The sequence below is a fragment of the Camelus dromedarius genome, chromosome 1 (genome assembly GCF_036321535.1).
Source record: "Camelus dromedarius isolate mCamDro1 chromosome 1, mCamDro1.pat, whole genome shotgun sequence".
In the NCBI taxonomy this organism is placed as follows: domain Eukaryota; kingdom Metazoa; phylum Chordata; class Mammalia; order Artiodactyla; family Camelidae; genus Camelus; species Camelus dromedarius.
Window position 1 is genome coordinate 54,610,116 of NC_087436.1, and position 14,069 is coordinate 54,624,184.

The following is a 14,069-nucleotide window of genomic DNA, read 5'->3' on the forward strand; positions in this document are numbered from 1 at the left end:
TAGGCCTACACAGAGCAGATTCTACGAGAATCAGGCCAATTTGGTATATGCACGGAGAGGTAGTCCCATCAGCATTGTGTTTAATAGTGCGATTTCGGGAGGCAAAATGCCAATCAAGGAATAATTAACCAGCATTTGATACATAAACCATAATAACCAGAGGGTTGGATTCCTTGATAATCTAAAACCACCTGCAGCTTTGAGATTCTACCATCATATATTTATCCCCTCACAAATATGTAGCAGGTTCCTGGGATACACCAGGAACTTTGCTGGCTACTTTGATACAACAGTAACATAAAGTATAAAGAAATAAGCATCTGATGAATAAACAAACACCTCCAGCAATTCCACTCCCAGGTACACACCCAACAGAAATGCAGACATGTGTAGAACAGAGAGATGTGAACAAAAATGGTCATAGCCATATTACTAGTCAGAGCCCCAAACAGAAATTACCCCCATACCCAACCCAATAGAAAAAATAAACAAAATGTAATCTATTCCTACAACGTGGGAGGTTTTTTGGGGGGGGGGGGGGTTATGTTTGTTTGTTTCTTAATGGAGGTACTGGGATTGAATCCATGACCTCATGTATGCTAAGCATGTACTCTACCATTGAACTATACCCTCCCCTCTTTAATGTGGGAGGTTTTGATGAGGGAAGTGAAGTAACCCACCGGGTGGAGATGTTGGGACAGACACCAGCAGATATTTCCCAGAGACAATCCATCATGTGTCTCCACTGCAAAAACCTCACTGTGGTTTTGGTTTGCATTTCACTAATCATTAGCCATGTTGAGCACCTTTTCATCCATCTGTTGGCTATCTGTATGTCTTCATTGGGGAAACGTCTGTTCAGGTCTTCTGCCCATTTATTGATTGGGTTGTTTGGTTTTTTTGATACTGAGTTGTATGAGCTTTTCGTATACTTTGGATATTAATCCCTTGTCAGTCTCATCATTTGCAAATATTTTCTTCCATTCCTTAGGTTTTTTCATTTTGTTGATGGTTTCTTTTGTTGTACAAAAGCCTTTAAGTTTCATTTGGTCTCATTTGTCATTTTTGCTTTTGTTTCCTTTGCCTTAGGTAACAAATCAAAAAAATATATATATTGCTGTGATTTAAGTCAAAGAATGTTCTGCCTATGTTTTCTTCTAGGAGTTTCATGGTTTGCAGTTTTACATTTAGATCTTCAATCCATTTTGACTTTATTTTTGTATATGGTGTTAGAGAGTGTTCTAATTTCATTCTTTTACAAGTAACCATTCAGTTTTTCCAGCACCAATTATTAAAGAGACTGTCTTTTCCCCATCTGTGTATTCTTACTGTCTTTGTTGTAGATTAATCAATCATAAATGAATGGGGTTTATTTCTGGACTCTATTTTGTTCTATTGATCTACATGTATGTTTTTGTGGCAGTACCATACTGTTTTGATTATTGTGGCTTTATAGTATAGTCTGAGTCAGGGAGTGTGATACTTTCAACTTTGTTCTTTTTTCTCAAGATTGCTTTGGCTATTCATGGCTCCATATACATTTTAGTATTATTTGTTCTAGTTCTGTGAAAAGTATCATGGGTATTTTGATAGGGGTTGCATTAAATCTATAGATTGCTTCAGGTAGTATGGACATTTTAACAATATTAATTCTTCAAACCCATTTACACAGGCTATCTTTCCATCTCTTTGTATGAGAAAATTTATTTTTCACTAACTGGAGACAAATATTTACTTTTGGGGACACTATACAAGTAATAATAATAATAATAATAATAATAATAATAATACTTGATATTTACCTAATGATGTTGATATACCAGGCATGATATGCTTTAAACAAATTAACTCATTTATTTCCCAAAACAATACTACAAAATAGGTAGTATTGTGTCATTCCCATTTTCCAAATGTGAAAACCAAAGCACAGAGAGGTTAAGTAAGTTGCTTATGGACACACAGAAAGCAGATAACAAGGGTGGGGTTCCAATCCATGGAAAGCCTATGCTTTTAACCACGAAGCTATATTGCCTCTCAAGAGCAAAGACTACTTTACATACTTTAATTCAATTAATATGCCCAGAAAGTCTGTATAAGGTGGATAGCCTTGACTCTATTTGAAAAATGAGGAAACTCATATTCAAAAAGGGGAGACAGCCTTCCAAAGGCTGCAGAAATTTTAAGTGTCCAAGTCCAAATTTTCACTGAGATCTATTAATTATCCTTCATAAAACTGACTCTAAACCTGTAACTGTCATCCTATCACATGTCTACAATGAAACACTATAAATCTATGAATGCAGTGTTCTCAAAAATATGTACTTATAAACTACTCATCTCAATTTCCAACTTCTCTGTATATCCTATAATACAATGTTTAGGAGAGGGGCATGAGAAAAAGGGATAAGTGTTGATTAGGGCTATGTTAGGACTGGTATCAGTCACATAGAAGGCACTCAAACCATATCGGGTGAAGAATATTCCATTAATTTTTTTCATCAATTATCTTCTTTTGGCAAGAGATTTAGTGGACATTTCTCACAGCAGTTGTAAATTAGACACTGGGTTGTTGTTTGTTTTACTTTTTAGAGTTGTTTCAAAACTTGTCTTTCTCAATTTTATTGGTATGTGAATGGTGAATGTAAATGGATTTTTGTTACTTTATGTTCACAGTACTAAAGATAAGATAGTTTTGGGCAGATAAGCATTTAATAAATATTTGTTGAAAGGATAAATGTTGAGAGAAGGCACATCTAGGAAATCAATATGTACCTTCATTGGAAGCAAACTTATTTTGAGAATAAAATTATTTGATATTAACATATGTAAAAACTATATATTTCTTTTTTTTTTAATGGTTAAGATTTCACCAAAGATTTTTGTCTGTCTCAAATATGTATACTTTTTTGACAGAACTATTAAACATATTTTAGTAACCTCATGATTAGTATTTTTTTTTTTACACTTTTAAGTACATCTATAGATATTAACCCTAGGAGTCTAAATGTGTAAGTTATTAATGAATAGTGTTGATAAGTTGCAAGTTATTTACATTAATGAGTTCATTGATTTATGTAAAATAATACATTTTCAAAGTTCATGAATAAGTAAAATATGCTATTCTTGTTTGCATATCCACAGCTCAGTCCATTTTTAAGACATTCTGTTCTGAAAAGAACATTTAATGTCACTCTACCAAATCCTTTCCCAATTAAGAGAGAAAGTGCTTCTATTACGAAACAAAAAACCAAACAAATACGCCCAGGCAGCAAAGTAGAATCTTCTAAATGGTAAGTGTGCTCACTTGTTCTCACTGAATCATATGGCTGCTACATTTTTACAGTCCATAATTTAACTGTCACACAGACTCTCTGGACCAAATAATATTTTTCTGTCTTTGAAGCAATATATTTGCATTTCTCTTCTAAAGATTGGTTATGTTTATGGCCCCAAGTAGTAACTAAGAGATTACAGTAGAGGACAGTCTGCATGCCTCTAGAAATAAGTGCTAATCTGGTCAAGAATAGCTATTACATTTTCATTTTTATAAAGTCTGCTTTTCATTTACCTTTGATACCAAGATAGAAGAGTTACCTTAATGAGGTGAAGGTGACAGACTTTCTTTTAATTAACTTATCTTTTTTAATACTAAATAATCTAAAAATTAATGCCATGCTTTAGTCAGTTATTGTAGATTGCATCTCATTGACATTTAGGTTTTTTTGAGTTTACACTAAGAATAGATAAATAGTTAATAGATACTGATTTATGGGTTAAGCACTGAGTATATAATAATGACTATGACAGTGGTCTTGACTTTGATTTTTAGAAGGGACTGGATGTGAACTATCTGATGTTATTGTAGTCCATACAGAAACTCCTTTTCATTTTAGTATACATACCACTAAGTGGCATTATATTTCAGGAACTTACTGAGATTATATTATTAGGGAACTCCAGATTCTAAACAGAAAATGACTTATTAAAGCAATACAATATAAAGTTTTGTATCTAAAATATCATTAGACTACTTACTGGTGCAGTAGATCAAATTCATAGAGATGCCCTTCAAGTTTATTCCTGCTACAGTCTAGACCTCTGCTGTCCATGATGGTAGCAACTAAGCACACGTGACTACTGAGCACCTAAATGTGGTTAATTCAAGTTGAGATGTGCTGTAAGTCTAAAATGCACACCAGATTTTGAAGACTTTGACAACAAGGGTGTAAAATATCTGATTAATAGTTATACTTATTACATGTTGAAATGATACTATTTCAGATATGTTATATTAAATATACTATTATGCTTATTTTCATGTTTATTTTTACTTGTTTAATATGGTCATACACTCATACTATATTTCTATTGAACAGTACTAGTCTAGAAAGAATCCATGTTTAGGAATAGTGAATTAATGTTGGAAAACACTTTCTACAATAATGTCTTATTTTCAATTCCATTTCACACATTATACTTTTGCTTTCATTATATATTTTGTTATGACAGAGAGCAATAGCCCATTAACTTTACTCATAATCATTATTAGTTAATATGCAGTACTTCCTATAAAATGCAAAGATTTAAAACCTATCTTATTTCACTTAAAACTACTGCTTTGCCATTTATGCTATAATTGTCATAATTTTCAATTCTGTAACACTTTTTTAACCCCAGAGGGGTTATTATTATCATTGTTTGAGTTACACTGATTAGATTTACCCACATGTTTATGCTCCACTGCTCATCATTCCATCCTCATTTCTGTGCTTATCTTTGGGATTATTCTTCTATCTAATAAACTCCTTTTAATATATAGGTTCATGCAGGTTTGCTATGATGAGTTCTCTCAGGTTTTGTTTGGAAATATTTTTATTTCATCTTCATTTTTGAAGAGTGTTTTTCCTGGATAAAGAATTCCTAGTTCACACATATTTTCTTTCAGCATTTTAAACATATCATTGCATTATCTTCTGCCTTCCATGGTTCTTTAAGAAACAGTTTTTCTTGTAATGTAATGTGTCTTTTATTTATCTGGCTGCTTTTTCAAATTTTCCTTATGCATTTTTTAAAAACTAATTTTACTCTAACGTGCCTAAGGTTTTCTTGCTTCCCGCCCCAGTCCTCCTCCATGTTTCCTAAACTTCTGGATTGTGTGGACGGGTATCTTTATCAGTTGTGGGAAGTTCTCACCCATTATCTCTTAAATACTGCTTTTATAACATTTTATAACATTCTCTCTCTTCTTATTTTGAATATGCAATTGCAGCTGTTAAATCTTTTCATCGATATCATGTATCTTGTATGTTCTTTTCTGTATCATAGACCCTCTTTTCTCTCTGTACTCCAGTCTGTATATATATATTTTTAACAACCTCTCTTCTAGTTCACTGATTGTTTCTTCAATAGTCTAATCTGTAATTAAATACATCTACTGCATTCTTAATGTCAATTATTATATTATGTCTATAATTTCCACTTGGTTATTATTTATAGATTTCAATAACATGGTGAAATTTTCCATCTTGTCAATTTTGTTAAGCATTTTACTGTTCATAAAGGCCATAGTATGAAACTCCAGATCTGGTTCATCTTTGGATCTGCTCATATTTTTTATTTATCTTCTTAGTTTGTCTTTTCTATTTCCTGGCATGCCTAATAAGTTTGATCAAATGTTGGTCATAACTTGTGAAAAATTTTAGAGATAATCACATTATCTTCCTCCAGACAGAATATCCTTCTGCTTTTTCAGGCACCTTAAATATGGGGCAAACCAATTTTTTCCAGCATGGAATTTTGCTTGTTAAGGACTGAGCTTCCCATTTTTGTGAGAGTTGATCTAATTCTCATCACCCATGTTCGTAGGGTGTAACCTTTCTGTGATCCCAACAGGAAGTCAGTGATAACGACTAGAGTTTCTCCTCCAGTTTTCTTCCCTCCATCACGTGAAATTGCCAAACACTCTGTTAGGCTGCTCAGATCTTTACCTGCCACTTTTGACTCTACTTCCTATATTCTTGGCTGTACATCAAATAAAATTTAGCAAATGTCTTGAGGAGGGGAAAATGACACAATGCCAGACTTTCATCCACGTTCTTCCCTTTTCTTTGGAACCTTTGTCCCCTCAAGTCCTGCTGTCTTGGACTTGAACTATAAGGTTTATTTCTATAGACCCTAAAAAGGCCAATCTCTCATCTTAGAGTCCTACCTCCTTTGTGGCTGCCTTTTGGTCTTGTGCTGCTAAGGAACTAAAAGAGTCCTTCAGGGCAATGTAATGCTCACCTCAGTGTTGTTCCCTCCTCACCCTTCTCACTAGGTTCCTGCCCCTACAAGACATGGTTGTCTGTGTAGCTCTCCACTCTCCTGACAAGATAGAAACAAAAATAAATTCCCTAATTTTTCTTAGAGACTTTGTCTGCAACAACTTACTCTGCCATATCTGAAATCCTTCCTTTACTATAGTTTGCTAAGCTGTTTCCCTTTTACCACTCAAGCAATTCTTGAAAGCCTATTATGTCTTTGATGAACATTTATAACTAAAAAGAATATTTCCTAGGCATAATATATCCTGACATGTAACTACTTATCATCCTACTGGAATTATACATTATTTTTAAGGAAATATATTTATTTGTTAACTTACTTGCATATTAATTTCTCTGAGAATTATTATTGTCACATTATAAACTGAAAGAACATGTTAAGGTTATATGTTCATTTTTACATGATGTCACACAAAAATAGGACCCTCAAATATGTTTTTGTGTCCCAGATGTGCCCACCCACATCCCAAGCCCTCTGTGCAGTAAACCTTCAGAAGATACATCAGACTAGCTCACTGTGCAACATTACCATGACAGATGAACAGAAAGACAGCTTCCATCTTTTCTGTTTATATATTCTCCTACCATTACCACTAGAGAACCTCAAAAAATGACATCAGCTTTGCATTCAGAATTATTCTGCATTTCAGTAAATATAGTGTCATTTAGAGGCTCCCTCCTTTAATTAACTTCCAAGAAAAACAATTTTATATTTTACAGTTAGAGAGGAGTTTAATGCTTGGCTGAGCTACTACACGAACTCTAAAGGAAAATAAATTAGTTAAACATGTTCAAATGGCTGCTATCAGCACCACCCATGTTTGGGTGAAGGGGAACAAGCTATATAACAGAAGAGTGTTGGATGATTAAAAATTGGGAAGGAATCATCACTTGAATGTCAAATAGCAAGGGTGATATCACCAAATTCTCTGGACTTCACAGGTTTACTTTGGGTCAAATAAGTCACATTTTGTTAAGTGTTCCTGGCCATAATGGAAATGAATATAATATGTTTCTGACATGTATAGTCTTACATACATGAAACTTAGTGAGAAAAATGGATGTTTCTCTTAAGATAAAATCTACTACAGCTTTTTATTGTTACAAGTGGCATTTTAAATCCAATTATATTATAAAGGATCACCACTCACCAAATATTCATCAATGAATAAATCAGTATATTAAATTGTATTTTGAAAGTTTTAGCAGCTTATTTTGTTGCAACTTCTTTTCTGGTCTATCAGTTGATACTTCAACTTATTAAATTCACTATGATTATGATGTAACATCCAAACAATTGCAGGTATAATATGTATTTTAATACATACTTTTAACTAGTCTGGGTCTCCAGCATGGTCATTAGGACAATCCAAAAGCTAGGATTTTGACATAATCTGAAGTACCTGATAATCAATAATAGTCAATTTGGTTAGAAAAAAGGGTATTTTGCAGTTTTTTTTTTTTTTTTCACTTTGAGGTAATGTAACTAGCTTAGGTTGAAAAGTACAACAGAGACACCACTTACTGAAACAGCTTTTCTTTCCCCACAGATAGATTCCACAGGTATTATCTATTAATGTAAAGGTAAGCTGACAGGTTTCTCACAAAGTAATTCCACTTTGATGATGTCCTCCATCAACTGCTCAAAGGATCATAAATTGCTCTTCTAACCTCAAGAGAGAAGAATTTGTTCTTGCAAAACATTTAAGTCTCTATTTTTTCCTCAAAAAATTTCCCACCACAAAAACAGTATGTGTATTTGTTGCATTCTTTCTAAATATATATTACTAATGCTTTCATATAAAATATAATGCCAAATAAAGACATCTGATGAAAAGCCTTTCTTTTTTACTTTAGAATCTCATTCCCTGACCAGACGATGCAATTACTTTCCAAACACTAGGCATGTTGGAACAAAGTCAATGATGTTATTGTGCATGTGTTATCCACTTGATTTATTTTCTTACTCTTTATTTCTCTGAAATTGTAAAAGTGGAAAATAAAAATCATAAAAGGAATATTCAGTATGTCTTACTTTGTATAAATTTTATGTACAAATAGGAGAGCAAGAGAAAAAGATTAAAGTGTAGTAACAAATCCCCCAGTAGCCTATATATTTGAGGAAGATAAATATTAAATACCAAGCCTCTGGGGGTTAATGCTCTACTTCTGACGTGGCCCTGAACAACAAATCAGAGATACAGATTTGGAACAAAAGTTCTTCATTTTAAGGGGTAGTATAATTTCTTCTCCTTGAAATTTTTGATAAAAGTTATGGAAACTTCATTGATTAAAAATGGACTTACATAAATAACCTAAAATTTAGCATAAATTCAGAGGATTCAAGCCCTGAAATCTTTCAATATATTCTAGTTTAAGAAAACTGTATCTAAAATTAATCATTTAAGATTGGAACAATAAAACTCAGAATAAATGGTCAGTGAATCCTGGATGAATTAAACAGAACTGAGCTGGAAAAACAGCACAGAACTTATGGTTGATGGAAACCTTCAGCTCACGTCCTGGCTAGGTAAACCCTGAGCATATTGCTCAATCACCTAGTTCTTTGTTCTATGGCTGTAAAATAAAGCAGGTGATGTGCTTGATCAGTAGTTTTCAAACATAGATACTGCTTAACAATTACCAAATGAGTTGATAACACAACAGAACCCCCCAACATCTAACAACTCCCCAGCTGCTATAGTCTGTACTCTTGGGTGGAGCCCTGGAACCTGTATTTCCCTCTAGGTGTTTATGTGATGAAGTTAAACTCTAGCTACATAATCCCCAACTTACGGAGAAGAACAAATAAATAAAAGAATACAACTGCTTTTATCCATATGGTATTTCTTCAGTAGTTGCCTTTTTATATGCCATGTGAATCATGTAAAATATAATTCTGGTCACAGGAAGTTCAGATGATCAAGAGCATTTGAAGTGTATTACATATGTTGCAACACCCTTGCGTGTATTCATTTAAGATAAAACTTTATAATTTTACTGTCTTTTTCTTAATTCTGTTCTTCTGTATTACATAATATGAAAATATGTTCATAAAAGGAAAATAGAAAAATGAAAATTTAGAATGTAGGAGAAAGTTGCCAGTCACAACTCTTAAGATAACATATTAATTATTCAATTGAACAATTGTAACATCTGTAAAAATCGTTTAAATATTTTCTAGATCAGAACTCATTAGAAAAACAGAACTAGTTAGAAAAGCCTTCCCCCTACCACCAACTAATCCTTTCCAATAATTTCATCCAATAAGTCTCTTATTTGCTTTAGTTTGTTCTCATCTCTTTCAATTGAATTATCAGTATCATTTGACATTAGGTTTTCTTGAGGAAACTCATCTCTTATTTAATGATTATAGAGTTCATTGAGGAGGCAGTTTTTTGTTCAGGATTATTTTTTAATCATCTTTTGTCCTTTAGTATTACTGACCAATTGAATATTTGCTAAATATGTTAATGTTCAGGATATTAAATGTTATTACACAAGGGATTTCAGAAGTAGGAGTTGCCCAAGGTTATCATGAGCTGTGGTAACAGAAATAAATTCCTGCTCTTCCTCACTCTGGGGCAGCTGCCTACAGTTCCCTGTGTGAGAAGCAGCTAAATTGCAAACAGGATCTGTTATTTGAATGATCTACCCTTGTGACTTCTAAGTTTGTATCTGACTTTAAATTAGACATTTGTTTTCTTGCTCTCTGGCATTTTAATTAATATAGCTTATTTTCCCAATCAGCAGCTATTTTAAAACTAGTGTTGTAACTCAGTTTTAGCAGTTCTGGAATTTATTATCTACCTCATTATCACCAAGGTTGCTAAAAATGTATTTTATCTGCCTTATTTTAAGTTTTCCATTGTTTTAAATCAGACGTCCCCATGATTATCCTCAATAAATACTACATTGCCAAAAGAGATCTGCAGTTAGTTGAATCCATGGATGCAGAACCATGAGCTTGTAAGGCTGACTGCAAAGTTATATGTGTATTTTCCACTGCGCACACATTGGTGCCCCTAACTCCTGCATCGTTCAATACACTATGTATTTTAAAAGCTGAGTCTTACCTATAAAAATCAAGATAAAAAAGGTTCTTTGATTTGTAATCTTGTACTCATAATCAATACTAAATGTAATATTTATGTAGGGTAAGTATGATCCATATTACTTACACCTAGAATTCGAATAAATGTCAAGCACTAAGAAAATTTTAGAGTCTTGTCTACAAAAATCTCTCTTGTATGTATTGAACTTATAGTAAGCTACCTCTCCAAAATTTTTTTAACCTAATTCTTAAAAAGATATGGCATCTGTTTTCTTTATGTTTTTTTGAAAGTGAGATACTTACTACGGAAGAAACGATACAAGATTTTGGGAAGGACTTTTGAGCCAACAGTATTCAGTCAGAGATAAAACTTTGAGTGATGGTGATTAACGCAATGAAGAATATAATTTCCTGAACAATAAGAAAGCCACACAGAAGAAGGTAACATCAAATCATGAGATACCAGTTAATTTTTCACAAGGCAGTTCTATAATGAGGTGACATATTTAAAAGGCAAACTGACATCAAGAAAGAAAATTCAGAGCCCATGTCTTGGTCAGAGCCCCCTCAGGACTCAACCTGTTTATTATACATCTGTGCCTGAAACCATATTTTGCTGTATTAAGTAACAAATATTAACTGATAATGACTATGGTGTCAAGAAAGCTTCATTAAACATCTTCTACTTAACATGACAGTGAAGCACAGAGTATGTTGAAGAAATGTGGCCTTTAAAAATAATTAAAAATTTTAATTGATAGTATTTAAAAGGTTATAGCTCAGGAATCTAGATAATTCAGATATCCAGAATGATATATGCCCTGTGGATTATGGTATTTTCTTTATGTGAGGTAGATCTTACTGATCAATTGTCTTTAGTTTACCTTGGAGCCTATACATATAATTTTCTCTACAAAGATCTGAAGTTGGATTTAACATTATTCTTAGCAGATGATATCATAGGGGAGGCATAAATTCTTTGCTGAAGCTTATCTTCTCTTCCCAAGTTTAAGTATGTCTTAAATCTTGTTGTAAATGATTTGTAAAAAGACTCTATCCCAAAAATACAAATGATATCATTTTGAATTTCATCTTGTAAACTGCTTCAGAAGTGAAAAGGGATTCTATGTAATCTATAGGATTATACAGATCATGACACTTAAACCCATCTTCTCAAGAGAGTGGTCTCACTTGCCTAAATTTTTGTTCTTTTTTAAACAGTAGTGAGACAAGGAAATTGAATTGCTATAGCATTAATCAGAATTTTATGTAAGAATGATAATATATTGTCTGCTGTTTGCTAACGGGTCACAGAGCAAATTTTTAGGCAAAGGAAATATTACTTTCCCAGATCCTGTGCCTAAAGTGGTTCACTCTCAACTGAAGCCATGCAATTAATACCTAAAGATAAATTTTCATGAATGTCAAATAAATGTAAAATCCTAATCCTGTAACAAGAAGTTAACTACCAATTGAAACTTTTGTGCAATCAATCACTGTTTTATTCAGCAATAAAAATGCTTTAAATTTCCTTTATCAGTTGAAAAGGTCTTGTTCTATTATAATCAGTCTCAATATAAATGGAGGTATAAATTCATAGAATTACAAGATTCAAGGTCTCTTCACAACTTCCAGCTCTCAGAGTATAAACAAAACTCTGCAATGAAGAAATGTGTACAAAACCGAAGGACTCTAACATTTTTCTTAAATTGCAGAGTGTAGAGTTAAATGTCTTTGTATCCTTGCTATTTTTATAAATACAATATTATAAATTATTAAAAAGCAAAGTCCTAAACTTGTGTATCTTCATATCACCCAAAGTGTGTAGCAAAATGTTTTGCATGTAGTAACAGTCAATATATGTCAGTTTACTGAGATAAATTCTACCCATGTCAGATTGATGATAAAATAAGACACGCAGCAAAACAAAGTATAAAGTTTTTCTTTTTCTTTTGCTCAGGCTAAATATTATAGCAATGTTACTGGAATTACTAGGTCATCTTCAATGTATATATCTTACTAGAATTTGTTGTAACTTAACTTGTGCATATGAAAAAATCTTTCATATATATATGGCTGAAATGTGTCCTCCAAGAAGATGTTGATATCCAGACTTCCAGTATCTGTGAACGTGACTTTACTTGGAAATAGGATGTTTGCATACCATTACATTAAGTCAGATCATTAGGGTGGACTCTACTGCATTATGACTCTGTCCTTATAAAAGGGAGAATTTTCTCTGTATGGATGCACACAGAGGTCCATGCGAAGATGAAACAGAAATCAGGGTAATGTAGCAGAAGCTAAGGGACACGGAAGTTTACCAGAAAACTACCAGAAGCTAGGCGAGAGGCATGGCATTAGCCCTCATAGCCCATAGAAAGACTCAACCCTGCCAACACCTTGATCTCAAACTTTCAGCCTCCAGAACTGTGAGATAATAAATTTCTGGTGTTTGGGCCACCCAGTTTGTGGTGCTTTGTTCTGGCAGCCCTAGCAAACTAACACAGAATGCATAAATCACAAACAACTTAAAATTTAAATTTATATACTTAGGCTACGTAAGAATGAATTCAGTGTTGAATCCTTCTGTTATTAGTTAAAATGTGCCTTTGGAGGCCAAAAAAGTTATTGTGATGCAAAGCCAAAGGAAATCTTTGTGGGCATGTGCACAGAGGAGGCAAGGCTGGAGTCTGGGCTTATTCCTGGCACTCCCACAGTGGGTCAGGGTGTGTGTCTTCAGCCAATCTGTGCTGGTAGCTTTGTGAATGCAGTGCCTGAAGGACATCCATGCCAATTGCTAGCTTTCCCACAGCTGAGGTGGGCTGAGGGCAGTGCCAACAACGGTGTACTTTGTGAGCCCACAATGGGTGACAGGTGAGATCACAGAGCACATGTCCTGGTAGACAGCTCCTGCAGAGAAATGCTCAGTGGCTTTTTTCTAAGTGAGAGTGCTCCAATCCTGCCTACCTCACACTGCAGCTTAGAAGTGGATCTGGAGGCTTCTACTCCAATAAATGGAGAGCAGACCCTGCCCCCCAACAGGGCTGTGATGACCACAGAAAAAGAGGAAGCCATGTCTAATATCCAGTACAGGCTCTAGTTACCACAACACCAATCACACTCCCTATCAGAGAGATGACTAATGGCCAGCACACCCTGAGGAAAGATGTGGCAGGCATCCAGACCAAACACAGCCCCTGCAACAAAAGTAACAGACTCACACAGGCTACGCAGGAATGCTTCTACATAAAAATAGACCTTCAAGAACAAAGTAGATAGCTGTTTCTCCTAAATCCATAGTCAGGGAAATATAAGTGAAATGGAGAAGCAGAGGAATTCCTCCCAATTAAAAGAGCAAGAGAAATTCCCTGAAAAAATAAACAATGAAACAGACATTTTCAGTCTACCAGAACCCGAGTTCAAAAAGGACGTAATAAAAATGCTGAAGGAATTTTAAAAAGTTGTCAATAGAAATGCAGATCACTGTAATAAGAAACTAGAAACAAAGAGGAGCCACTCAAAATTAGGCAACTCAATTCCTATGAAAACTGAGCTAAAGGCAATAAATAGCAAACTAAATAATGCAGAAGAATGAATAAATGCTCTGGAAGATAGAATAACAAATCACCCAATCACAAAAGGAGACAGAAGAACAAGTGAAAAAAAGTCAATATATGAAACCTATGGAA

The 14,069-nt window shown here is 33.9% G+C and overlaps 1 protein-coding gene across 1 annotated transcript in view; it reads left to right on the forward strand.

Annotated features, from left to right (window-relative positions):
• Positions 1-8,300, forward strand: part of STPG2 (sperm tail PG-rich repeat containing 2) — a 440,242-nt gene extending 431,942 nt beyond the window's left edge. Inside the window, exons 11-12 of the mRNA XM_031469154.2 lie at positions 3,142-3,290; positions 7,874-8,300. The gene's annotated coding sequence lies outside the window, so the exon portion shown is untranslated. The remainder of the gene's footprint in view (positions 1-3,141; positions 3,291-7,873) is intronic.
• Positions 8,301-14,069: the final 5,769 nt, after the last annotated feature.